Source organism: Zingiber officinale, chromosome 5A (assembly GCF_018446385.1).
Source record: "Zingiber officinale cultivar Zhangliang chromosome 5A, Zo_v1.1, whole genome shotgun sequence".
NCBI lineage: Eukaryota > Viridiplantae > Streptophyta > Magnoliopsida > Zingiberales > Zingiberaceae > Zingiber > Zingiber officinale.
In genome coordinates this window covers 132,423,477-132,448,599 of record NC_055994.1, presented here as the reverse complement: position 1 = coordinate 132,448,599, position 25,123 = coordinate 132,423,477, and the positions used below count along the sequence as shown (strand labels likewise).

The window sequence follows — 25,123 nt, the reverse complement described above, 5'->3', positions numbered from 1 at the left end:
TAAATGCCTAATCTATACAAATCCTTTTTTTTATTTTCTCTTTTGAGACTCATGGCAGCATGTTTCAAAAACAACACTCTTCACAACATACTTCGAAAATCAAGAAGAACAAGAGTCCGAGAGCTACTCTTACCGCAGGTGAGAAGCACTTATCTTGGTTTCTTGGACTCACAACCGAGAAGAAGCTTCTAGGGTTTCAGAGAAGCTTGAGATTTCGGCTCTTCCTCGTGCCCACGAGCTCTCCCCGACGAGAGGATCTTGAGAATGTAAAGAATCCCTCGGATTGTTCCTTGGCCGGCCGCCGGAGACGATGCCCTAGTTCCCTCTTCGGTTCCGCCCCAAGCAGGTCGTCGTCGCAACACGAGAGAGGAGAAGAGAAAATTTCGGAGAAAAGAAAACCTAATCCTCTCTTAACTTATCCTCTTTTATATACCTAGGTATTCTGTTATCTATTACCACATAAATATATTTTCGCTCTTTCCTTAATCAGCACGGTCCTGCTGGGTTCTTGGTCATCACGCTTTGCTTAAGTCTCGGATCGGGTCGGAGGTCGCGGGTTCGAACCTCGGCTCAACCTTTTTATTTTTGCAACTCGTTTCTTTTGGTAAAAATATCAAACGAACTTCGAAAATTGCATAAAAATACTCTAAAAATTCCTTAAAAAACTCTAGAATATTTCTAAAGCATTTATAAATATTTATAGGTACTTTTAGAACTCCAAATAATGAAATTTGGGATGTTACATGATAACTCTCGTTGAAAGTAGTTGTCTAATGATATTATGTCTACAACGTATATGTCTAGACTTACCATTATACAAATTGCTCTGTGCCCAGTCAATTGCTGATTGACTATTGCAATATATATAAATTGTCAGCACCAGTTTCGACCATCTAGGAACATCTTCTAAGAATTGTCATTCCATTTAGCCTCTTCACCATATTTGTCAAAAACTACAAACTCATATTCCATCGTGGATATGATAATTATGGTTTGCTTAGAAGAATTTTATGAAATGGCTGCACCTCCCAGAGTGAATATATATCCACTCATAGACTTACAGTCTTTTATGTCAGATATCCAACTTGTATCGTTGTATCCTTCGATCACAGCAGGATATCTCATATAATGCAGTTCATATTCATGAGTATATCTTAAATACCTCAGTACTCTTGTTATCCCTTTTCAGTACTCTCATATAATGTAGTTCAAATTCACTTCAGCATAAGTCTCACACTTTTGTTTTGGGTTAAGGTGGAATGTAGGTATGCTTTGCATGTTTATTAATCTACGTAACACATCTTAGTTAATATATCCTAGTCTACCATACCATAAACACAAAGACTCAAGGATATAAGTGGAAGATCTTTTATCTTTATTTATCTTAGGCCTAATGGTTATTACATTGAGTTGAATAGCCCATCAGATATATATCCTCTTCCTACAAACATTTCATTATTGGACAACACAACTCTTTTTGACTCAAAAATAATGCAAAAAGTCATGATTGCTTAACATTGTTCAGAGTAAGGTCCTTCTCTGAGGTCATCTTCAACACCACTCTTCCTTGGCCCATAATGTCCGAGGTTGTTGACTTTCTCATGAATAGCTTGTCCTCATCTTTGATTTCTTCAAAGTTATGTAGTAATTCCTTAGTGTAGCAGACATGTTTGGTGGATCCAGTATCAATCAACCATTGATGCGGGTTTGAACCGACAAGGTTCAGTTTGGGGACAACAGTGTAGAGGTCGTCCATTTCTGATCGCTCGTTTAGGTTGACCTCCTGTTTCTTCTTTGACTTTCTATATTATGAAGATTTGTGACCGACTCAGTCACAATTGAAGCACTTTCCAGAGAATTTCTTACTTATTCCTCCTCTATGTCTCATCTTGGAAGTCTTGAGGTTTTTCCGTTTTGAGTTTTGACCATGCTCAACTACATTGGCTTCGCAGTAGCCTGAGAGAATAGCTTTCTCTCTAAACTCTTGTTGTTTTCTTCGATGTGAAGTCCAACAATGAGTTCTTCTACATTCATCTTATAGTCCTTCCAGCTTAGAGGTAGTTTCTCAATGATTACTGCCACTTGGAAGGTTTCACTCAGAACTATACCTTCCGAGTAGATCTCATGTAAGATCACCTGAAGCTCCTAGATTTGGCTTATCACCATTTTGGAATCAACCATCTTATAGTCCTGGAATCGGTCCACGATGAAATTTTTGGCCCCTGCATCCTTCGTCTTGTACTTCTTGTCCAGGGACTCTCATAGCTCCTTAGCCGTTCTCTTGGTACTATACACAACATATAGTGAGTCGACAAGACTATTGAGGATATAGTTTCGACATAGGTATTCAGAATGAGTCCATGCCTCCACCACACTGATGGTTTGAGCATCAGTAGCATCCTTAGCATGCTTGGGAGGATCCTCGGTCAAGAACCGAGCTAGATTGAGTGTGGTTAGGTAGAAGAGCATCTTCTGCTGTCATCTCTTGAAGTTCAACCTAGTGAACTTCTCTGGTCTTTCTCCATGATTGATTGAAATATTTCCAATTGGAGTGGAGGGAGCCTTCATGTATTAAGTCTGTTGTACCTCAACACTTTGTTCTATGATCATCTCAGTAGAACTAAATCTGTTTTAAAATTATTGGACAATCCGTCAGAAATTTTAGAGAATTAGCTGAATTAAAATTACACCAAATCAAATTCAACTTATCTGTCGAGATAATCTGAGCAAATAATCTCAAGTTGTCAACGAGGCTGGTTTCTACCAAGTGTCACTAAAGTCCGAATGTAGAGTTGGGAGAGGTCACTCAACTACCAAGTTCGAATAGGTTTCCGAGGGTTCGAAAATCGAGAGGCCAAGGTATACGTTCACCTCTGACGATGCTATAAGGTTGACTTTAGATCGTCTGTTTCCTAAGATATAATAATATTTTCCTTTTTCCTTATATCTTTTCCTCTTATGCGCAAAGCCTTTTATAAGGTATCTTATGATATTTTTTTTTATTTGCTAAAGAAATACCACATGCATTATATTACTATGCATTTCTTATTAATCACATTAAGCATTAATGCATTATATTTGAGAAAAACAATAATTTAGACTGCAAAATAATATAAACCAATCATCTTGAAACTTCCAACATACAACTAAAGTCCCACGCACAATGAAACTTCGAGCATCTATTCTACCATTTTTCATTCATATTTTTCCAACATGAAAATGCCAAATTCATATCGACCAACCTTAGACAACTTATTCTTATAATAGTCCCAAAAGACTTGCTGATAAAAGTTTGAAGTGGAAAATGATACAGATGAGAGCTGCAGCTAATGTAATTATAAGCAGTATTCATACAATTTGTAGTCGTACTAACAGTTTCTTTTAAATCAGGCTTTCTAATTAGCGCTCGCTGATATAGAAACTCTCCGGTCCAAGGAAAAAAAAAAAAAAAAGAAACGTACGAAGAAAATCCCCTTGATCAGTAGGGTCCTTTTTTTGTCAAACGATAAACATGATATGGAAGCCGATCAGGCTGAGGAAGATTTGGACTTCTTTGAACGTGAGGTTTCAGCACTGGCAATAAATGAATAAGCTTTAACAGCATCATGTGCTTTATGCATTTTTAATCCCTTTGCCTTGTTCTGCGACAAAAAGAACAAATATTTGCGAGAAAGAATTGTCATAGTATAGAAGAGAACAGATAAAGTGGAAATCAATTGCAAATTATGGAATCTAAGGTAGCGTTCGGTTTAGGAGTTTGAGAATTAGAGAATGGATTCATTCCCAAACCTTGTATTTGGTTGATGGGAATGGAATCAAGATCTTAGAATGAAATCTAAAAATTTGGATATAGATGAAACCTACTTCCTCCTTTGGGTTTTGATGGAATATGAATATGAATTAAATTTTGGACAAAAATACTCTTAGTATATTTGTTCATTTTTTTTTCATTTCACACTCTCTCTCCTTGTTCTCTCTCATCATATTTTTTCTCTCCTTATTCTATCATCACACATTCTCTCTCAACATACTTTCTCTCTCATCATACATTCTCTATCATTTTCTCTCTATATTCTCTCCCATCACATATTCTCTCTCCTCATTTTCTCTCTCTTCATTCTCTTCCATCACACTCTCTCTTCCATTACACACTCTCTCCTCATTTTTTCATCATACTTTCTCTCTCCTCAATCTCGTTTACCATTCTCTCCTCATTTTCTCTCACCATATTTTTTTCTCTCTTCATTCTCTCCCATCACACTCTCTCTCCTCATTTTCTCTAATCGCACTTTCTCTCTCATCATACTTTTTCTCTCCTCAATCTCTCATTTTCTCTTATCACATTTTCTCTCTCTTCATTTTCCCATCACTCTTTCTCTCTCAACTCACTTTCTCTCTCATCATTCTTTCTCTCTCCTCAATCATTCATTTGCTCTCATTATATTTTCTCTCTCTTCATTTTTTCTCATCACTCTTTCTCTTCTCAATCTCTCCTATCATGCACTCTCTCCTTATTTTCTCTCATCATACTTTCTCTCTCTTCATTTTTTCCATCATACTTTCTCTCATCACACTTTCTCTCTCATCATATGTTTCTCTCATATTCAACTTTCCCTCTCATATAATTTTTTCTCTTATTTTCCTCTAAGTGTAAAAAAGGAAATATAGGTTCATTCCGATTGAAAATATTCAACTAACCAAACATTATTTTTAAGAATGATACCCAAGCTCATACCCATTCCCATTCCATAATATTATGATACACATTCCCATTTCGATTCCTAGAAAAGAACCAAACACCACCTAAGAAAAGAAAATTGTCCGAAAAAATAAATGAAAAATTCCCATAAGAGTATGAACTTTCCAGTACTACTAAGTGAATTTTGTCATTGTGGGACAACAAAACGATACAATGACATCTCCTGAGAGATTATTTCCAACTCTTCCAATGCACATTGTAAACACTCACAAAAAGACACTGTTGAAACAATGGCAAAATTTTTGGGTATTATGTTGACAATGCTACAAGCACACGTATCTTGACTAAGAAACACTGCACCAAATCTCAAACTTCTAAAAGATATATCAACTAAAGCTAAAACAAGTAAGCTGAAAAACTATCATCAGGGAATGAAACAAGAAACAATGTTACACCTACAAACAACCTGTTGAAATTAGTCAATGTACAAACCATTGAAAAACAATCATCTAGAGGATGAGATATTAGAGGTTTTAGAGCCTGACACATGTTCGCTAATTGTTGGGACAAAGGATAATGTCACTCGTATATTTTTTAGAATACGTATTTGTTGTTCCTTTTGTGAGTTTGTTCCAAAGGATAAGTCTTCCCCAAGTTTGTTCGTTCCATAGCATAAGCCTTCCCCAATTAAATTGTTCATTGCCTAATGGTCTGCTACTCGCATAGAAACCTTGTAGATACTTGGGGGATATTGGTTTTGCAAGTCATTTATACTAAAAACAAGAATATAAACGCTTGTACCCACATGCCTTGTAGATGCTGTGTTTTCGCTCCCTTGAGATGACGTGATCCACCAAGGGGATCTTTGCTCTTCTTTACTTGTGATGGTCAGTAAAGTTGGATATTTGCATTCAATCGTGCACATCAGAATAGGATGGAAACTATTCAGGCAACTCAAATAGAACATAGAATGGACCCTGAGCATGTAGGCACTTCCAAGCTTTCAGCTACCACAATTTGTTGGATGCTCAGGGGGGAACCTTCAGGTTGCATACTAAGACCCCATCATGTAATTGAGGTGATGGGGCAACTCATGTACCTTCACATCCTTAAGTGCATCAAAATTGCAAGCCAAATCCATGGTTCGCATTCCTCTGCATGGAGTTAATATTTCACCTGCATTGTTGCCTCATCACTATGGTACATTTAGTTTGTAGGAATAGACAAACCGTTCCTATGAATTCCCTGGAATAGATATTTGTACCTTTGGTTGCCAATTCCCATAGAATTGTTATTTCGTAATCATCGTTAGTGTTCCTTACTCCATTACAAGAAAACCTATTCCTCCATTCCATTCACCAAAGGATACCCATTCTTACTCTATTTGATGCTCCAACAGCTACATATTTTAGATAAGCAAGGCAGGTCAAGCAAACCCAAACAAGCAGGGGGGTTAGGGTGATTGATCTAACATCACATATGGTATAATGCCAGAACATATCCATGCTGCTAGATATGACCCTCCATACTGCTAGATATGAGGGGAAAAAACACCACAATAAGTATTACAAAATAAAAAGAAACAAAAGTTTAACAAGTACCTTTAAGGAATTTGTCATTGCAATTAGATCATTCTTGTCCTTTTCAGATTTATTGGAATCAGAAATTTGAGAAGGTTCCTGTCAACAAATAGACAAATACAAAGCTTACTAAAATATGTATGAAACAGATTTCCTATAATGCATCCAGAGGTTGAGAGACAAACTGTTGGAGGGACAAAAGCAGCTTCTCTTTTTCACTTGTTTTCAGCTACTTTTTCTGCCTGTTTTTCCTTATTTTCTCATCACTTTTTTGCTGATTTCTTTTTCACACTCAAGAAATACTCACCACTTTCTAATTGAAGATCAAGCTGAAAAAAATTTAACAGGCTCTCAAAACTAGAAAAGGACACTGAACTAAATCACAATAAAACATTTATAAAGAAACAACTTTTCAAGACAATAAAGTAAGTAATAAGCAAAAGGCATGAAACACTAAAGTGATTCATGAGAAAATCAGAAGATCATGAGTAAATAATTATAATTAATCTTAATTAATCTTCTTGATTACAAAAGTATTAACTTTTCCTACTGTTGTCATATAAAAATTAAGAACTATCCAATAATTGGATTTCTTTTGATCATTCCAGCAATTATTATATTATATCTACCTGTTGCAACTACAAGAAAATGTGGTAACCTGTAAACAATTGTGGAGAATTTAAAAGTAAATTCTTTTCCATCAACCAGTAAAGTGAAACAAAGGGACCGAAGATATGTGAGTATGAAGGGTTTGTCTGAGACTTAAATGTTCACAAATTGCAACTATAACTTCACCTTGCTTGGTGGCTGGGGAGGAGGGAATGGAGTATATGGTTTCTTCTCCTTAACCTTTACTTTCCTTTGTTTAACGTTCTTGCAGAATAGCATCAAGAATACAAAAAGGATAAATCAGTTTAAAGAGAATTAGGTAGCAACATACATGTAAAAGAAATGTAGAATCCACATACTTTTTAAATTTTGGAAGAAATCTATCCCAGTTCTCATTGGCTAATGCTGGATTTTTTGCCAGTTCACGTTTCATGAGAAGGGTATGTTTTTGCAACAAGTCTTATTATGTTTTTATAATCAGAAAAATGTAGCAAATCACTTGATAAAGCAGTCATGAAAATTTGCAGAGACTAAGTACCTTGATATGGTAAACAGGATGCAGTTGGTTGTGGATGCAATCTTCTACTATTCTTCGGACTTGTTTTAGACCCTTAAATGAACCCATGGCTGCTACTGTGTTCCCTAAGTCAATTTGTAAACTTTTTGTTAGGGACATGAAGAATTTAAATTAGTAGGAGCACCTGAACCAATATGTAGCAACCAGTCAAGATTTCAATGGCCTATAACACAAATCACCATAGCATAAGTCAATTTAACGAGTTAAAAGAATAAACTACTTCAGGATTACTAATGAAGTTTACATATCAATCAAATTTGTTATTGGAGTGCAGACCTTTAGAGTAGATAGGTTGGGTCCTAAAAGGCGTTCCCTCCGCTTTACAAAACGTTCCTGGCAAAATAAAAAATGATTTAATAAGTTATGAAGCTAAAACATGTAGAATTAACTACTAGGTAGTGAAGCATGTAAATGGCAACCAACTACTGATATATTGTGAAGCTGAACACGTGCAATTAACTATCAAGTCGGGGAGATAGTAGATGGCAACAAACCATATTTGCACTATGAATAGCAGTACCATCATAGAATAACTTTGAAAATGCACCTAAAATAAGTTACTAATACTTACAACTTCACATGAGGAATCAGATTAACCAAAATATTTCATGCTCTTTAAAATTGTACTAATTGTCGAGAAGCATGCTATAAAACTGTCCAAACAACCACTTAGATAAAGTAAACTGACATGATTTTCAATACTATCACTAGTAGCCAAAGTTTAATTCTCGAAGTACAAATTTATCAAACCCAATATAAAAGGGAAGGGAAAAAAAACTAATTGTTATATGGTACAAGAAAAAAAAACTAACTATTTATCCTTAGAATTGTTGTATTACTGATTACGCAAACAAAGTAATCTATTTGCACCAAAATAGCAAGCATGCAATAAACTTGTAAATGAATTGAGAAATCGTGTGTCTCTGGTTGAAGCGCCGGTGTGCTGACTGTCTTTAGAGAATTTATTGCCGCCCACGGTGCAGAGGCTCTCCAGTAAAATTCTCCCAAGATCGGACAACCACTTGCGTCGTCCGTAGGTGCACTCCAAAACGAACGCCACACTTGGACTCAACCTCAGATCGCAGAACCAAGCCTCAGAACAGGAGAAGAGAGGGAAGAAAGAAAGAAAGCAGAATGCTCTGTTTTTTGGAGTGAGTTGAGAAGGAACAGAGGAAGTGTATTTCCTCACGCGGACAGAACCGCGTCGCTTCTCTTCCTCTCGCGGACAGGTGCGTCGCGTTGCTTCCTTACGCGGACAGAACCAAACCCAAGTGCGCGCGGGTCAGAACCTAGAACCAGACCAAACCGAAGACTGGCAAAAACAAACCAGGCCGCCTGCGCGCGCGATGATCGCGTGCGTCGCGCCCAGTTTATGGATTTCCGGCTCGAACCCCCCGACCTGATTTGGGCTCGGCCCGCGCATGCGTGTAGGCCCCCCTTTACTTTGTTAAGCAAGGATGGAAAGGCTCCATATATAAGGTCTTCCAACCTTCTTTGCTAGCAATGTGAGACTAAATGCATACACACATGCATTGCCAAAACAACAACTAAACCAAAAAATAGTTTGAATTAAAATACCAAACTCAATAATCCCCCACTAATTCAAATTATTTTTTTGTTGAAAACAAAGATATGTTCTGAGCCTTGGTTGCAATGAGCTTTTAGTGAAAATACCTTCCGGTTTGAATTTTCACCTAAGTACATCAATCTTATTCACATAGGTTTGAAGTGAACTCAGTCTTGAACTTAAACCTTTTATATGTGAAAATCAATTGGTAACAACTCATCACGGGCGACGGTTGAATCCTTCTGGGTTGGTGCATTACGGCCATGCCACCGAATCTTGTTTCATAAGTGCTAAGGGGAGTTGCCTAGACCCCCCACACTGCGGCCACACAGTTACACTTACATAGGTGAGTTCTCCAAGGATGTACTGCAAGCATCCTGTCATTAAGACCTTGAACTCATTAAGAGCTCCTAAGCTCATCCTTACTAGCAGTCAAGCATCTATCCAGGGAAGAGACTATGAGATTACATCTCAATCAATTTGATGCTTACGGTTCACCCTTATAACTTGTTTGTACCACATTGAACCTACTTCTTGGGATCTCCAATCAGATAGGTTGGGTTGCCGTTATAGGTGAAACAAGGATAGGCCTTAGCCCCATTCCCTTACTGGATCTCTTGATTTTCTCAGAATCAAGTCCTTTAGTGAGTGGATCAGCAATATTGTCTTTTGAACTTACAAAGTCCAATGACACCACTCCAAGAGACACTAACTCACGAATAGACTTTAATCTTATTCGTACATGTCTCTTCTATTTCTGGTTATACTTGGAGCTTCTAATCTGAGCTATTGTTGTTTGATTATCACAGTGTACTGAAATAGAAGGTATTGGCTTTATCATCAAGGGAATTTCAGAAAGAAGACCCTTAAGCCAATCAGCTTCAGTTACTGTGGTATCCAAAGCACACAATTCTGTCTCAGATGTAGAACGGGTTATAATCGTCTGTTTAACAGACCTCCAAGCAACTGCACCGCCTCCAAGTGTAAAGACATAACCAGTAACGCCTTTACACTCAGCAGTGTCAGCTATCCAACTAGCATCACTATATCCCTCCAAGACTGCAGGGAATCTCCCATACCACAAGCCCAAGGATATAGTACCTTTTAGGTATCTGAGTACTCTGTCTAATGCATCCCAATGCGTTCTGTCCGAACAGCTGGTAAACCTGCTCAATTTTGATATAGCAAAAGAAATATCAGGTCTAGAACAATTTGCTAAATACATTAGACTACCTATTATTTGTGAGTATCTTAATTGAGACACTGCCACACCACTCTTATTCTTGTGGAGAGTTTTTGAAGGATCATAGGGTGTGACGACAGATTTAACTTGGCTATAGCCATATTTCTCTAATACTCTCTCAATATAGAGTGACTGAGAAATTGTTATTCCATCAGTTGAACGAGTCAACTTAAGCCCTAAAATCATATCAGCACAACTCATATCCTTCATATCAAACTTACCACTTAAGAGGGCTTTAGTATCATTAATAATAGAAAGGTTAGAACCAAAAAGTAGAATATCATCTACATATAAACATAAGATAATACAATTATCACCTTTCATTTTAGCATACACACATTTATCAGAGTCATTCATTTCCAAGCCAAACGATAGCATAGCACTATCAAATTTTTCGTGTCACTGCTTTGGGGCTTGCTTCAAACCATAAAGAGATTTGACTAACCTACAGACTTTATTTTCATTTCCAGAAACTACATGTCCCTCAGGTTGATCCATATATATCTCTTCTTCAAGATCTCCATTTAGGAATGCCGTTTTGATATCCATTTTATGGACCTATATGGATGTCAATGCTATTAATACTCGGATTGTAGTAATTCTGGTAACAAGAGAATAAGTGTCAAAATAGTCAATCCCTTCTTTCTGTTTGAATCCCTTAGCAACTAGGCGGGCTTTGAATTTATCTACTGACCCATCAGGTTTTAGTTTTTTCTTAAACACCCATTTACATCCTATAGTGGTACACCCAGGAGGTAAATCTACCAACTCCCAAGTGGCATTAGAGATAATAGAGTATATTTCACTTTTAATGGCCTCTTTCCAGTGCTTAGCTTCAAGAGAAGTCATAGCATCTCTATATGTCACAGGGTCACCTTCTATATTATAGGTGATAAAGTCCTGGCCTAAATCCGTAGACACACGTTGCCTCTTGCTTCTTCTCAGTTCTGTATGCTCACTAGATTCATCTAGTCCAGAGTGACTTGAGGAAGGTGTACCTTCTACGGATAATGGGGCCTCTATGGAAGCAGGCATATCTCTAGTAGGAATATTAGATATAGACTGAGGTGTTCTCGTCTTCATAGGAAATATATCCTCAAAAAATGTAGCATCACGAAGTTCTACAATAGTATTTGCATCTATTCCAGAAATTTCAGATTTAATAATCAGAAACCTATATGCAATACTATTTTGAGCATAACCCAAGAAAATACCATCTACGGTCTTTGGACCAAGCTTTTTCCTTCTGTGTTCAGGTACTAGTACCTTTGCAAGGCACCCCCACACTTTAAGGTATTTCAAATTTGTCCTCCGGCCTTTCCAAACTCATATGGGCTTTTATCCCTTGACCTTATGGGAACTCTATTTAACACATGGCATGCAGTGTATAGAGCTTCCCCCCACATGTAGTTGGGTAACCCAGAACTGCCTAACATAGAATTAATCATATCTTCAAGGGTTCGATTTTTTCGTTCTGCTATACCGTTGGATTGAGGACTATATGAAGCAGTTACCTCGTGAATTATACCTGCATCTTGACAAAATTTTTGAAACAGGTTCGAGGTAAACTCTCCACCCCTATCAGACCTTAACCTCTTAATAGATTTATTTATTTGATTCTCAGCTTCAGATTTAAAAATCATAAATTTATCTAAAGCTTCATCCTTAGTTTTCAGCAAATAAACATAACAATAACGAGAGTGATCATCAATGAAGGTAATGAAATACTGTTTATGGTCTCTCGTTATTACACCGTTAAACTCGCAACAGTCAGTATGAATCAATTCTAAAATATCAGAATTTCTATCAACTGATTTGAAAGGTTTACGGGGTTGTTTATATTGCACACAAACTTCACATTTTTTCTTATCATTTATAGCATGCTTAGGAATCATGTCTAGATTCATCATCCTTTTTACGGTATTAAAATTGACATGTCATAATCTGTCATGCCATATATCATAAGATTCAATGTTATATGAACAACTAATATCAGTAGATTTATTTAAGGTAGCATTTTCTACATTGAGTTTAAATAAACCTTCATTAAGGTAACCTTTTCCAATAAAGGTTCCTAAATGTAATATTACAACTTTATTACATTTAAAGTTCAACTCATAACCAGCGCGGACTAACTTTGACCCGCTAATCAAATTCCGACGGACCGCTGGAACATGATGCACCTCATGCAGTGACAGGACTTTTCCAGAGGTGAACCTCAGGTCAACTTGTCCTATCCCAAACACCCTGGCTGCAGAATGGTTCCCCATGGTCACGGAAGTGCCTTCAATTACGTATCGCTGGTGTCGTCACTAGCAGTCACAACATTTGCTTGTGCCTTGGTGTTGGACATATTGCTCTGGTTCTTCTTCTTGGGGCAGAATTTGGCATAATGTCCAACTTGTCCACATGCCCAGCAGGACTTGGTTTCATTTTTCTTTTGAATCTTTGGTTTGGGTTTCATCTTGTTCTTCATTTTCTGATTTTTGAATTTTTTCTTGTCAGATGAGACTACTACGTTTACCTTTGGAATAAAATCCATAGGCATTTTTATATCATCATTTTTATGTTGCTTCCGATGTTCTTCTTCGATTTTTAAGGCAATCATCAAATCTTCTAGAGAGATTTTACCACTTCTATGTTTAAGAGTCATGCCAAAATCTTCCCAACTCGGAGGTAATTTTTCGATGATAGACAAGACCTGAAATTTTTCGAGTAATGACATATCTCCTTCAGCAAGACCATGAATTTGAACTTGGAATACATGTGTCTGCTCAACCACAGATTTCCCTTCAACCATTTTGAAGTTTAGGAATTTTGCCACAGTGTACTTTTCTAAACCAGAATCTTCGGAATTATATTTTTTATCCAAAGATTTCCATAACTCTTTAGCCGAAGCCGTTGAGCAGTACACATCAAATAGTGCGTCTGAGAGGGCAGACAGGATCCTCCCATGGCAGAGATAATCCCTTTGCTTAAACCTCTGTAAGGCAGCACTATAGGCAGGTTTCTCTTCATTAGGTGAAGGAGGATCTATTTCTATAACGGAGAATAACCCTAGCGTAGTAAGCCAAAATTTCATCCGTTGTTCCCAACGTCTGAAGTTTTGTCCGAAAAATTTCTCGGGTCTGGCACTAGCCTCATCAGAACTCATTACCCTATCATTCATCATGTCTACTAATGCTTACAATAAATTCTCTAAAATTGTTGTATTACTGATTACGCAAACACAGTAATCTATTTGCACCAAAATAGCAAGCATGCAATAAACTTGTAAATGAAAAGAGTAAGGTTGAGAAATCGTGTATCTCTGGTTGAAGCGCCCGCGTGCCGACTGTCTTTAGAGAATTTATTGCCGCCCACGGTGCAGAGGCTCTCCGGCAAAATTCTCCCAAGATCGGACAACCACTCGCGTCGTCCGTAGGTGCACTCCAAAACGAACGCCGCACTCGGACTCAACCTTAGATCGCAGAACCAAGCCTCAGAACAGGGGAAGAGAGGGAAGAAAGAAAGAAAGCAGAATGCTCTGTTTTTTGGAGTGAATTGAGAAGGAACAGAGGAAGTGTACAAGTGCGCGTGGGTCAGAACCTAGAACCAGACCAAACCGGAGACTGGCAAAAACAAACCAGGCTGCCTGCAAGCGCGAGGCCCACGAGCTGGGGATTTGCAACCCCCCCCCCCCCCCTGCGTGCGATGATCGCGCCCGGTTTATGGATTTCCGGCTCGAACCCCCCGAAGCCACCTGATTTGGGCTCGACCCGCGCATGCGTGTAGGCCCCCCTTTACTTTGCTAAGCAAGGATGGAAGGGCTCCATATATAAGGCCTTCCAACCTTCTTTGCTTAGCAATGTGGGACTAAATGCATACACACATGCATTGCCAAAACAACAACTAAACCAAAAAATAGTTTGAATTAAAATACCAAACTCAACAAGAACTAAGTGAATAAAGAATCATGTTAAAGAATTAATACTCCTTTCTTCTTATAGTGTTACACAAACACAAGCCATGGGGTTGTTTGCGCAAAACAAAAGTGTACTTATATACTTGAGTGAAGAGTTTCAGAAATGAAGATTTTCACCCTTTGACAGCACTATAGAACAGAATAGCTCAAAACTGCAAACCAGGCATCGTTAAAATTCCAATATGGCATCAAAAGGAAGGACAACCAAGAACCCAACAGAATATTAAATAAAATATATATATTATCAATCAAAACATTCTGCTATGAGGAACCATTTGCTGAAAGTGGTTGCACATAAGCTAGCAAAGTCACCTCATTTCAAATTGCAAAAGAAAAAAAGAAGGATAATAATTTACAAAGTTACACACAAATTACCTTGCTACGCATAAGGTTCCCAATCTTAATAACATCACATTGCATCTCATCGTTAAGGATTTTAATTGCCTGAGAAGGACCAGTAATTAGGCAAGTAAGAAAAATTCTATTGAAAAAAAATAACTATTAAAAATTTATAGACATTCAATTCCAGGGGAAAAGTTCTATAACAAAAGAGGGAATGCTACTGGAAGGATAGAAATGCCCACAGCTAAAAACATATCTTGTTGAATAACTAGCTTGCTCTCTCAAAGAATCTGAAGCATGACGTAATGCAGAATTCATACCTGAGGTGCAGGGATACTACGTGAAAGAATCTTAATCAAATCCGTAGCTTTCATGATAATGTAGGGATCCTTAGTTTTTCTACTTGTTGAAACCATCATTGATCCTTCAACCTAATGCAAAAACAATGACAAAGATTCATAAAAAGGTAAAATCACTAGATAGCACAAAAACAAGATGGAATGAGAAACTATCCAAATATAGGAACCAAATATTTCTTTGATAAAATTTACATGAAAAACGAGTATAAAGTTTAATGGCTCACCAGATTAAGTTCACACGAGACCCTATATTCTTTCAATGCATTTTTCACCATAGGCCATGCTTCTTGCATGTACTTCTCTGTATTAAAAAATTGTAAGCGTCTCAGTTTGCAGAGAGATTTAACCAAAATTTTGTTTGGAGAATAAGCGGCAATGCCTCAGCTATTAGGAGAACAATAACACAGATGACGAACGAGTAAGCAAGGCGTTGTCGAAATAGAAGGTGAGCATCATACCCAGGTACTGAGGGAAAAGGGTGGAGAAGGAACTGACTTCGCGCATGCCAGACTCGTTCCGGGAAGGGTCGAACTTCTCAATCTTCCAGTGGTCGATGTTTGGGTCCTCGTCCCACGGTTTGGGTTTGTCTTGCTTCCCCTTGTGTTTCTTGCACATCGTGATGTTAAAGCGGCTGATGCTTCTTCCCCGGGTGGTGATGTTAAATCGACGGGATGAGGCTGACAACAAAATCGAGTACATCCGTCCATGGAAGACTTCGACGATCTAGCTAATCAATTCAGAACCACACGGCCGTATGGCTCAACCTAACGATTTAGCTGATAGACTTTTCAACCGATCGGATTGGACTCCGAGTACTCAAAGAGATCGAGCTGAATGCTCAAAAAGATCGAACTCAATCCCCAAAAAGGCTGAGTTGAGTTCTCAAAGAAATCGAACTGAGTTAAGGTCGAGTACTCAAGGTGATTTACATCCCTTGGCTGAGCCAATCCCTCCCAGAGCAAGGTATGATCAGATGATAAAGGAGATGTAGCCAGTCTATCATCCTATCATCACAGCACATTAATGACTCATCAGCTCAACACTCTTTTTTAACATTTTGCATAACCATCATCACGAAATTAGGGGAATATTCCCAAAGCAAGTTGTACACAGGAAGCTTCTACCCTATAAGGTGCAAGAATTATGGGTCTATTTCAAGAAAGGTGTCAGAATATCATAATGGTGGGCCCTATTTTAGCAATGCATCAAGATTCGTATAGAAAGAAAAAGTAACAATATATAAGGGATTTCCATCTACAGACGCAAGTACCAAGGCTTGACCATCACAGTTCATTGTTAATAGTTACTGATGCGGTGAGTGATGTGGCAATAAAGAGGAGTCTACCTGGCACAGGTCAATTGCCACGATGTAGGTCAAAGTCAAGGCGGACAACATCATGACTTAAACTAGGTTGACCCGAGCGGGAGGTGGCTACAGTAGCCAATTGGAGGAAGAACTATCCGGTCGGCCCTCTAAATAAACCAGTGTCTAATTAGCCCGGTCGGCAGGAGAGTGGGCCGAGTGGACCACCCGTCCGGCTCAGGATATGACATTAGCATCGTACATATTAATAATGAACCGATAAAATAATAAAAGAGGAAAAGACAGATACTTAATAAAAGAAAGAGAAAATAAAAGAGAACACTCCATCTATTATTGAATGCAAAGAAGCCAAGACAAAGATGCCTTATGTAGATAATTAATATCATTAAACAGGGGAAGATGGAGGACCACTAAGAAAGGTATAAAAAAAATATACTAGGTATAAAGAAAGGTAAGATTGATCTCTATCTCTATTACTTTCAGTCTCTTTTTCTACTATTATTTTTAACTTGAGCGTCGGAGGGCCAACACCAGGGACCTCTTCCCTAGTTTGTTTTTTTTCTTGCAGAGAGGAGCGAAGTCTTCATCCAGTAAGTGAATCGCGACATCCCCGATGAACTTGTCAGAAATCTAACTCAAATGAAGGTCGGATGAGCTGTGACTAATGTTGACAGAGAGGCGACTAGGACACCCTTATCGTACGTGCCCAAGAGAACAGACCCTCGCGTAACGCTGACGGACGGCGGTAACTAAGGCGACAGTACTTAAGCTCTGCGCACACTCAAACAAAGCACACGGAATGTTAGAGACCAGACACTAGGGAAAAAATCCCCAGCACACCCTCCGACGCTCAAGTCAGATACTTTTTCCCCAGAAGAAAGGTGTATAAAGGAAAAAAAAAACGGTAAAGGATAAGTGCAAATGTGTGTGCATACCTGCTTAAGGGAGAGGACCTCCTTTTTTTTTATGACCGTGCGTACCTCTAGAGCCTAACCAATGTCAGAGAATGTCGGGTGTCAAGACATGTCGGGTGATGGAGGACGCGTGGTACCCTTCTATGGAATGGAAGAAGGTTTAATTTCCAGATAACAGCAGACCATTGGAATATTCCCTAACATATAACAGTTATTCTCTGACAGACAGTTACGATTCCCTGACCTTGTTGTCGCCTAGCTCTTTCTATCCCGCTCGGGTTTGACTAGGGGCAGCTTGGGATGATCTTTCAGATATAACACCTGACTCGAGTCTTGATGAGAAGGGCGAGGTGTGGCAAGAGCCTCATCTTCCCGTTTGGATTGCTAAAGAGTCGACCGGGAGTTCGCCTATTGAAACTGAAAGTACCAGGCTTGTCTATACAGATCGAGTTGAGGAAACTAGACCAGTTGGGGAAGGTCAGACCTTATTTCAGGCCGCATCTCCTATCTCAGACATGGTATCCTGATCTATCAATACCTGACAGGGAGTTATGCAGTTGATGATGTCAGGCCATCTAACTCCTTCTTCCCGACTTCTAATTGTCACGCCCTCTTGACTTTTGACTATCACGTCCTCTTAACTTCCGAATGTCACGTCCCCTTGACTCCTAACTACCTGGTCTTATCGGACCTAACCTTTATGCACCGTATCACAAGCTTCCCCTCCAAGTCTAGTCGAAGGAGGCTCAGGTCTGACTGAATAGACCCAAATCTTAGTGTAATTTGCTTCGCCACTATACCTTATACAGACCCCAAGAGGTAGTTGGTGAAGGTTTTGCTTACTGATAACCCGTGTGGGGCGGGAGTCTGGAGTCTCAACCGGGAGGTCATTGGGTCATGAGAGCATGCTCACTTATAACTCGTGCTAGGGCTAGAGTTTGGAAATGTGAGAGCATGCTCACTTATAACTCACGCTGGGGTGAGAGTCTAGAGGTGTGAGAACATGCTCACTTATAACTCGCGCTGGGACGAGAGTCTGGAGTCTCGACCAAGAGGTCGTTGGATTGTAAGAGCATACTCACTTATAACTCGCGTTGGGGAGAGAGTCTGGAAGCATGAGAGCATACTCACTTATAACTCGTACTGGGGCGAGAGTCTGAAGTCCCGACCGAGAGGTCGTTGGGTCGTGAGAGCATGCTCACTTATAACTCGTGTTGGGGCGAAAGTCTAGAATCCCGACCAAGAGGTCGTTGGGTCTTGATGGAGGATCGGTGGCCGGCTTGAAGGGGGGTTGGATAGACGACACCCCCAAATCGTTGCTTCCTATGACGTTAGCGCAGCGGAATACAAACAAACACAAATAGAAAGTTAAACACTAAATACAATAATGGAAATGCAAACCAAGCTAACACGTTCGTTTACGTGGTTCGGAGATAACTTGCTCCTACTCCACGGCTGTCCGTAAGGTGGACGATCCCTCAATCCGTAGGTGGATTAATCCCCGGAAACTCCGGCTAGCACAATCCTCCTTGTCGGTGGAGAAACTTCGCCACAACTCGATCAAGAGCACTTGGATTGCTAGGGCGCTAGTTGACTACTAATTAGAGGTTACCCACCACTAATTTCGTCAAGTTGGCCGGCCATCCCAAGCTCCTTCTTATAGAGCTTGGGGAAATCAGCCTTGCTGATTTGCCCGTTACCAGTCGACTGGTCCATGCACCAGTCGATTGGTGCCAGCCCAACGACACTCCAACGGCTATCTATCAGTCGACTGGTCCCATGACCAGTCGACTGATCCAAGCCATTTCGGGCACAGAATGCTTCTGTGCTCACCACCAGTCGACTGGTCCCAGTACCAGTCGACTGGTACAACCCTAAACTTAGGGTTTCCCATCCCGAGTACATTTCACTCGCACTCGGACCCTCACGACTCACTTGACTCTTCTTTGCAGCTTTGACCTCTTGCCTTCAAGCCTACTTCCTTTGGCTCTCGTCCCTCGGATGCATCCAAACCCGCGGCTTGTCTCCAATGCCATCCTTCATGTATGCCTCGAAGTCGCTTCCCTCGGCCCTTGTCCTTGCTGCCTTGTCCACGATCCCTCAGATGCATTCAAGCCCGCGGCTTGTCCTCAATGCCATCCTTCATCAGACCTGAAGCCGTCAACCTGAGTCACATGTGTCACCTGCAGTCCTGCACAACTCTGTTGGTGCAACATCCCTCAGGTCAAGGTTGACCTGGGTGACCAAGCTGAGTCTTGGTTTGAGTTTAGATGTTTGACAATAAGAAATTGATTGAAGAAGAGTCAAGTAGGTCAAGGTTGACCGGATACTTGACAGGGAAGTCCTGGTGAGTGAAGCCAGGCAGAAGGAAAACCCTAGTGAGTGAAGCTAGGTGAAAGTCCTGGTGAGTGAAACCAGGTGAAAACCCTAGTGAGTGAAGCTAGGTGAAAGTCCTGGTGAATGAAGCTAGGCAGATTGGAAAGCCCTAGTGAGTGAAGCTAGGCAGGTGAAAGTCCTGGTGAGTGAAGCCAGGTGAAAGTCCTAGTGAGTGAAGCTAGGCAGGTGAAAGTCCTGGTGAGTGAAGCCAGGCAAGTGAAAGTCCAGATGGATCAAGGATGAAATCCTGGTGAGTGAAGCCAGGTGAAAGTCCTAGTGAGTGAAGCTAGGCAGAAGGAAATCCTGGTGAGTGAAGCCAGGTGAAAGTCCTGGTGAGTGAAGCCAGGCAAGGGAAAATCCAGATGGATCAAGGATGATCAGACATCTGGTGGAAGTCCTAGTAGGTCAAGGAAGTGACCGGATACTTGGCACGACGAGAAAAGTCCAAGTGGGTCAAAGGGATTGACCGGACACTTGGTGGGAAGTCCTGGCAGGTCAAGGGAGTGACCAGATGCTAGGCATGATGTACCAACAGGTCAAGGTTGACCGGATGTTGGTTTGAGAGGCTTGGAACTTGATTTTGGGCAAAAACCAAGTGTTGGATCGATCAGTGGATCGATCCAGGAGCTGGATCGATCAGTGGATCGATCCAGACTTCTCCTAAGCGAACAGAGAGCCTCTGGATCAATCCGTGGATCGATCCAGATGTTCCAATCGATCAGTGGATCGATTGGGACGCGGCTGCTTTGCGCGATAAGCGCTGGATCGATCCGTGGATCGATCCAGGCGTTTTTCCAGAGCAATCCGTGGATCGATCCAAAGCCTCCCCGATCGATTGGGAATATTCGAATCGATCGGGATCCGACCGTTGGCGTCGATAAAGGCCGCAGGCGTTCATTTCCTTCGGCATCTCTTCTCCGATTCACTCCAGATCTCTCGCCAGCTCCTCCACAGCACTAACAAAGCTCAGATCGCCAGTTCTTGAAGGATATTGGAAGTTTTCCAAGTCAAGAGGCGGATCAAAGCCAAGAAGAGAAGCTAGGGTTAGGGTTTATACGCATTGTAAGCTTGTAAGCTTGTATTTCTTGTATCCTTTCCCTCTCTTCTTGTATTGAGTCTTGTAGGGCTTCTCCGCCCTTGGTAGTTACCATAAAGGAGAGTTTTATTTAGTGGAGGGTGTGTGTGTTGGTGTGGATCCTTGGATTAGTCACCTCTTGTGAGGTGGATACCAAGTAAACCAACTGTGTTAGCGTTGTGTGATTGTTTCTTTGTATTTCCGCTGCACATCTTTGAAGGAACAAGCAACGCCGAGCAACGAGCGAACGCGACGAGCTATTCCCCCCCCCCCCCCCCTCTAGCTACTTTTGGTCCTAACAAGTGGTATCAGAGCGAGGTCGCTCTTCACCGGAATCATCGTCGGAAGGGTCAAGCATAACAAGAAGAGATAGAGGGTGAAGAAGTTGAAGCAAAGTTGTCAAAGTCAAAGAAATTCAAAAGCTCAACTTCTACAATGGAATTCCGAGATGGGCTCGGATTCGACACGAGGGTGGCTCCTTCATACACTTCCACGAGCTTCGATTCTTGGAAATCAAGAATCGAAAATTTTCTTATGATGGAGATAGAGCAATGGTTTGCTCTTATGGAAGGCTTCAAGACTCCAACAAACTCAAAGGGCAAAGTTCTCAAGAGGAGCAAGTGGAGCCAAGAGCAAGTCCAAAGGTGCGAGGCCAATGACAAAGTGACCAAGCTTTTGGTCAATTTATTGCCAAGCACCATCCTTTGCAAAATTGGAGAATTTGAAGATGCAAAGGAACTATGGAGAAAATTGGCCAAGCTTCATGAAGAGATCCCCTCCACTGTACAAGATCATGAAGAATCCGGAGAGGGTGACTCTTTGGAGCAAGATCAAGAGGAGGACTCCAAGGTTGAGAGATGCTCAACCTCCGAAGAAGAAGAAATCCAAGAAGCTTCATCCTCAAGGGAATGCAACGAAGGGAACAAGGAGGGAGCATACTCCTTGTTTCATATTCAAGATGATGAAGCCTCCACCTCTAGGATTGAGGGGGAGCAATCCTTGGTGACGCCGGATCAAGAAGAAGGAGAAGCTTCTACATCCGGGTCAAGAGATGAAGATATTGAAGAAGCTTCTACCTCCACGAGTCAAGAAAAATCAAATGGATGAGAATCAAGATCGGATCAAGAGGAAGCTTCTACCTCCGGATCCAAAGGGAAAGATGCCACCCCTACAAGCAAAGGTATAAATATTTCAATTAAAAATAAAAATCATATTATATGCTTTGAGTGTAGGGAACATGAGCACTACAAGAGCAAGTGCCCTAAATTGGCCAAGAAGAAGGGCCAAGTGGCACAAAAGGGCAAGGCGAAGCCCAAGGAGACCATCCCCGGAATAAAAAGGAGCAAGGAGCACATTGTGTGCTTTTCTTGCAACCAAAAAGGGCATTACCGAAGTCAATCCCCCAAGGGGAAGAAGATGGTCAAGGCTCAAGGAGGCATTCGTCAAGGGGGAGCCTCCAAGGTAAAGAAGAAGGTAACATTTATCGAGCCTACCCCTTTACATTATGGTAAAAAGCATGATAGTTCTAACTTATATCATTTTAATGTAATTTACCATAAGAATAGAAAGCATGAGGACTTTAAGGAAAAACATGTGGCCCTACATGCCAAAACTACCCAACCTAAGGTTAGGAAGGTAGATAGACACATGGGCGGGAACACTAAGGAAAATAGACACATGCCCAAGATCAAAAATGCTCATGGACCAAAACCTAAGGATTTAATGATAGAAAATCAAGTCTTGAGATCAAGACTTGACAAACTAGAAAAGACCCTAAAAAGGATGGAGAATATCCTTAAAGGGCAAAATGAGCAATACCTAGGGCTAGGTGCACAAAGGTCATCCAATGGCTATAGAGGTTTGGGATACAAACCCAAAGCTAAAAAGGATGTGCCTAGTTATCATAGGGTTCCATATAGCTATGGAACAAACCCTAAGTCTAGAGGTCAAGTCAAAGATACAAGGAAAGATATCCCTAGAAGTATCTTTGCAATCAAAGTGACTAAGACTTCTAAGAAGTCTAAGAAAGTCACTAACAAGGTCACAAGGGAGGCTATCCCTAGAGTTGACCTAGAAAATGTGACCAAGGCTTCTAAGAAGCCCAACAAGGTCACTAGGAAGGTATCTAGGGAAGTTATCCCTAGTGAGTACCTAGAGCATCCAAGGAGCACCAATAGGTGTTGGGTTCCTAGGAGCATCTTCTCTACCCCATAGATGGGTTAGAGAGTGTCAACTCCGATTAGAAGGGTAGTTAACCCAACTTTGAGGAAATTGACACTCAAGGAGCATTTTCAAGGTTTTAGTTAACCTTTGAAAATGAAATGGACCTATTGATTACTCCTTGAAAGAGTAAAATGTGTCTAATGGTGAAAAATTGATTTTATCTTAAAATGGCACAAATTGGGAAAACCTTGAGAAATACTAAGTTGGGATTTTGGTATTCTCTTGGAAATTTAAGGCAATCCGGGCCTTGATTTATGTAATCACTCTTGAAGAAAAATGGAATATGCTAACATTTGAGGACATGTTTATTTTCAATTGGCATACATTAAATCAAGGAAATTAGAAATACCAATTTAGGCTTTGGCATTCTCTTGTAGCACTTTAGGGCAATCTAGGTTTAAGTTGTAAGTTAAGCTAAGGTTTTAAGGATACTTAGATAGTTAATCTAAGTATATTTTATTAATGCTAAATCTTGCCATGATTGTTTGCCCATTATATGTCATGACATCATGTTTATTTTTGCACTCATACCTTATTATGAAAATACAAAAATACCATGTCATGTCATACATACATCATGTAATTATAGGAATCTTTCTTTTGAAAGTTATTTCATTTTGATGTATGCCATAGCATAATCATGCATTAAATTTAATTCCTTGCAATTAAGGACAAATGGCATTTAACAACACTCATTGACAAGTGACATCGTAGGTGGATGTCTAATATTTCTAAAATGCTTAGATAGATATGCATGATCCCTAGATTAGGGCAAAAACCAAAATCTACATCTCACAAAGACTATAAGGTGACTTGTATGTGATTAGTGCACATTAGATACAAGTGAGATGTTAGGATGATGAACAAAGCTCAAGATGTTGATTTAGTGCATTCTTTTGAGTTTTTAGGTTCATCAAAACACATAGTTATGTGTTTTCCCATCATTGGGAAAGCTAATGTACAAGTCATGTGCATTATGCCCAAGGAACATGATGGGATATTGGTTTTGAAAATGTTTTAAAATATTTTTTGAAAACCTTGGTGAAGGCTATCTTTTGATAGTAATCACCATTGAATAGTTAGACACAAACTTGAAGAAAAACACTAAAGTTTTTGCAAGTTTTCAAGTTTGTGTCAATCTTTGAAAATATGATGTATTTTCATATAAAGCTATTTTTCCATGATTAAGTATGCCCTAAATAATGTCTACACGAAATTTCATGATTTTTGGATTTTTGTAGAATTTTCTAGGGGTTTCTGAAGTTGACTGAAATGGAATTTCAGCAACTATCGAGTCTGATCGATCCATGGATCTATTGGAGTGCCGAATCGATCCGTGGATCGATTCGGAAAACAAGTCTCCTGCGAGCAGAAGATCGATCGGCCGATCGATCCAGGTAGTCTGAATCGATCAGTGGATCGATTCAGAAAGGTTCAATCGATTGGAACTCAACTCCAATCGATCCAAGTTGCTGATTTTGGCTGGGAAGGCTTGATTTCAGCATCTTTGAACCTCTTTGAGTCTAGGTAACCATTCCAAACTCCTAAAATACATTTGTATACATACAAAGGGTGTTTTCATGTGAAAACAAGGATGGATTGGTTAAGGAAGACTTCATTGAAGTTTAGGTTGAGGCTTGTTTCAAATTTTGAGTATTTGAACCTCAAAACTTCTAAATTTGGGTTTCCTAAAGGTTTAGGGATTCCAAGTCATTGTTGGTGCAATGACAGAAGTCACCACCATGTCTTTAGGGGGAGGGACTCTTTAAAGACATGAAAAATTACTTTTCATGAACCTTGGAAGGTGGTTAACCTTCTTTAAAGAAAATGCTCATGTATGAGCTTTTGAACTTGAAATGGGGAGTGGATATCCTCATTATTTCAAGTGGGAACTCAAGTGGTTAGATAATGCTCAAGGTTGGGTATTTGTCTACATTGAGGGAGAAGTTAAGGATAAATGAAGGGTATGGGACCTTCATTATCGTGTTGACCACAACGAGTGAAGTTGTGAACAACGATGAGCAACTCTTCAGGGGGAGAGTCGTCAACAAATGGATTTGTTGATGTGTACCCAAAATTGGGGCATGGGTTGATGTGTGCCCAAAGATGGGTTGATGTGTGCCAATAGGGGGAGAATGAAAGGACCTATGAATGGGTGTAAGTTAGGCTTTCATTACCTAGAGGGAGTGTGCCCTCGTAGGAGGAGAATGAAGAGCTTAATTTATATGTTCATTACCTAGTGGCATGAAGATTGAGGCTATAGGATTAGCC

At 40.1% G+C, this 25,123-nt stretch overlaps 1 pseudogene; it reads right to left on the bottom strand.

The window, feature by feature from the left end:
• Positions 1-3,284: 3,284 nt before the first annotated feature.
• Positions 3,285-15,886, bottom strand: LOC121981886 (annotated as a pseudogene).
• Between the last annotated feature and the right edge of the window lie 9,237 nt (positions 15,887-25,123).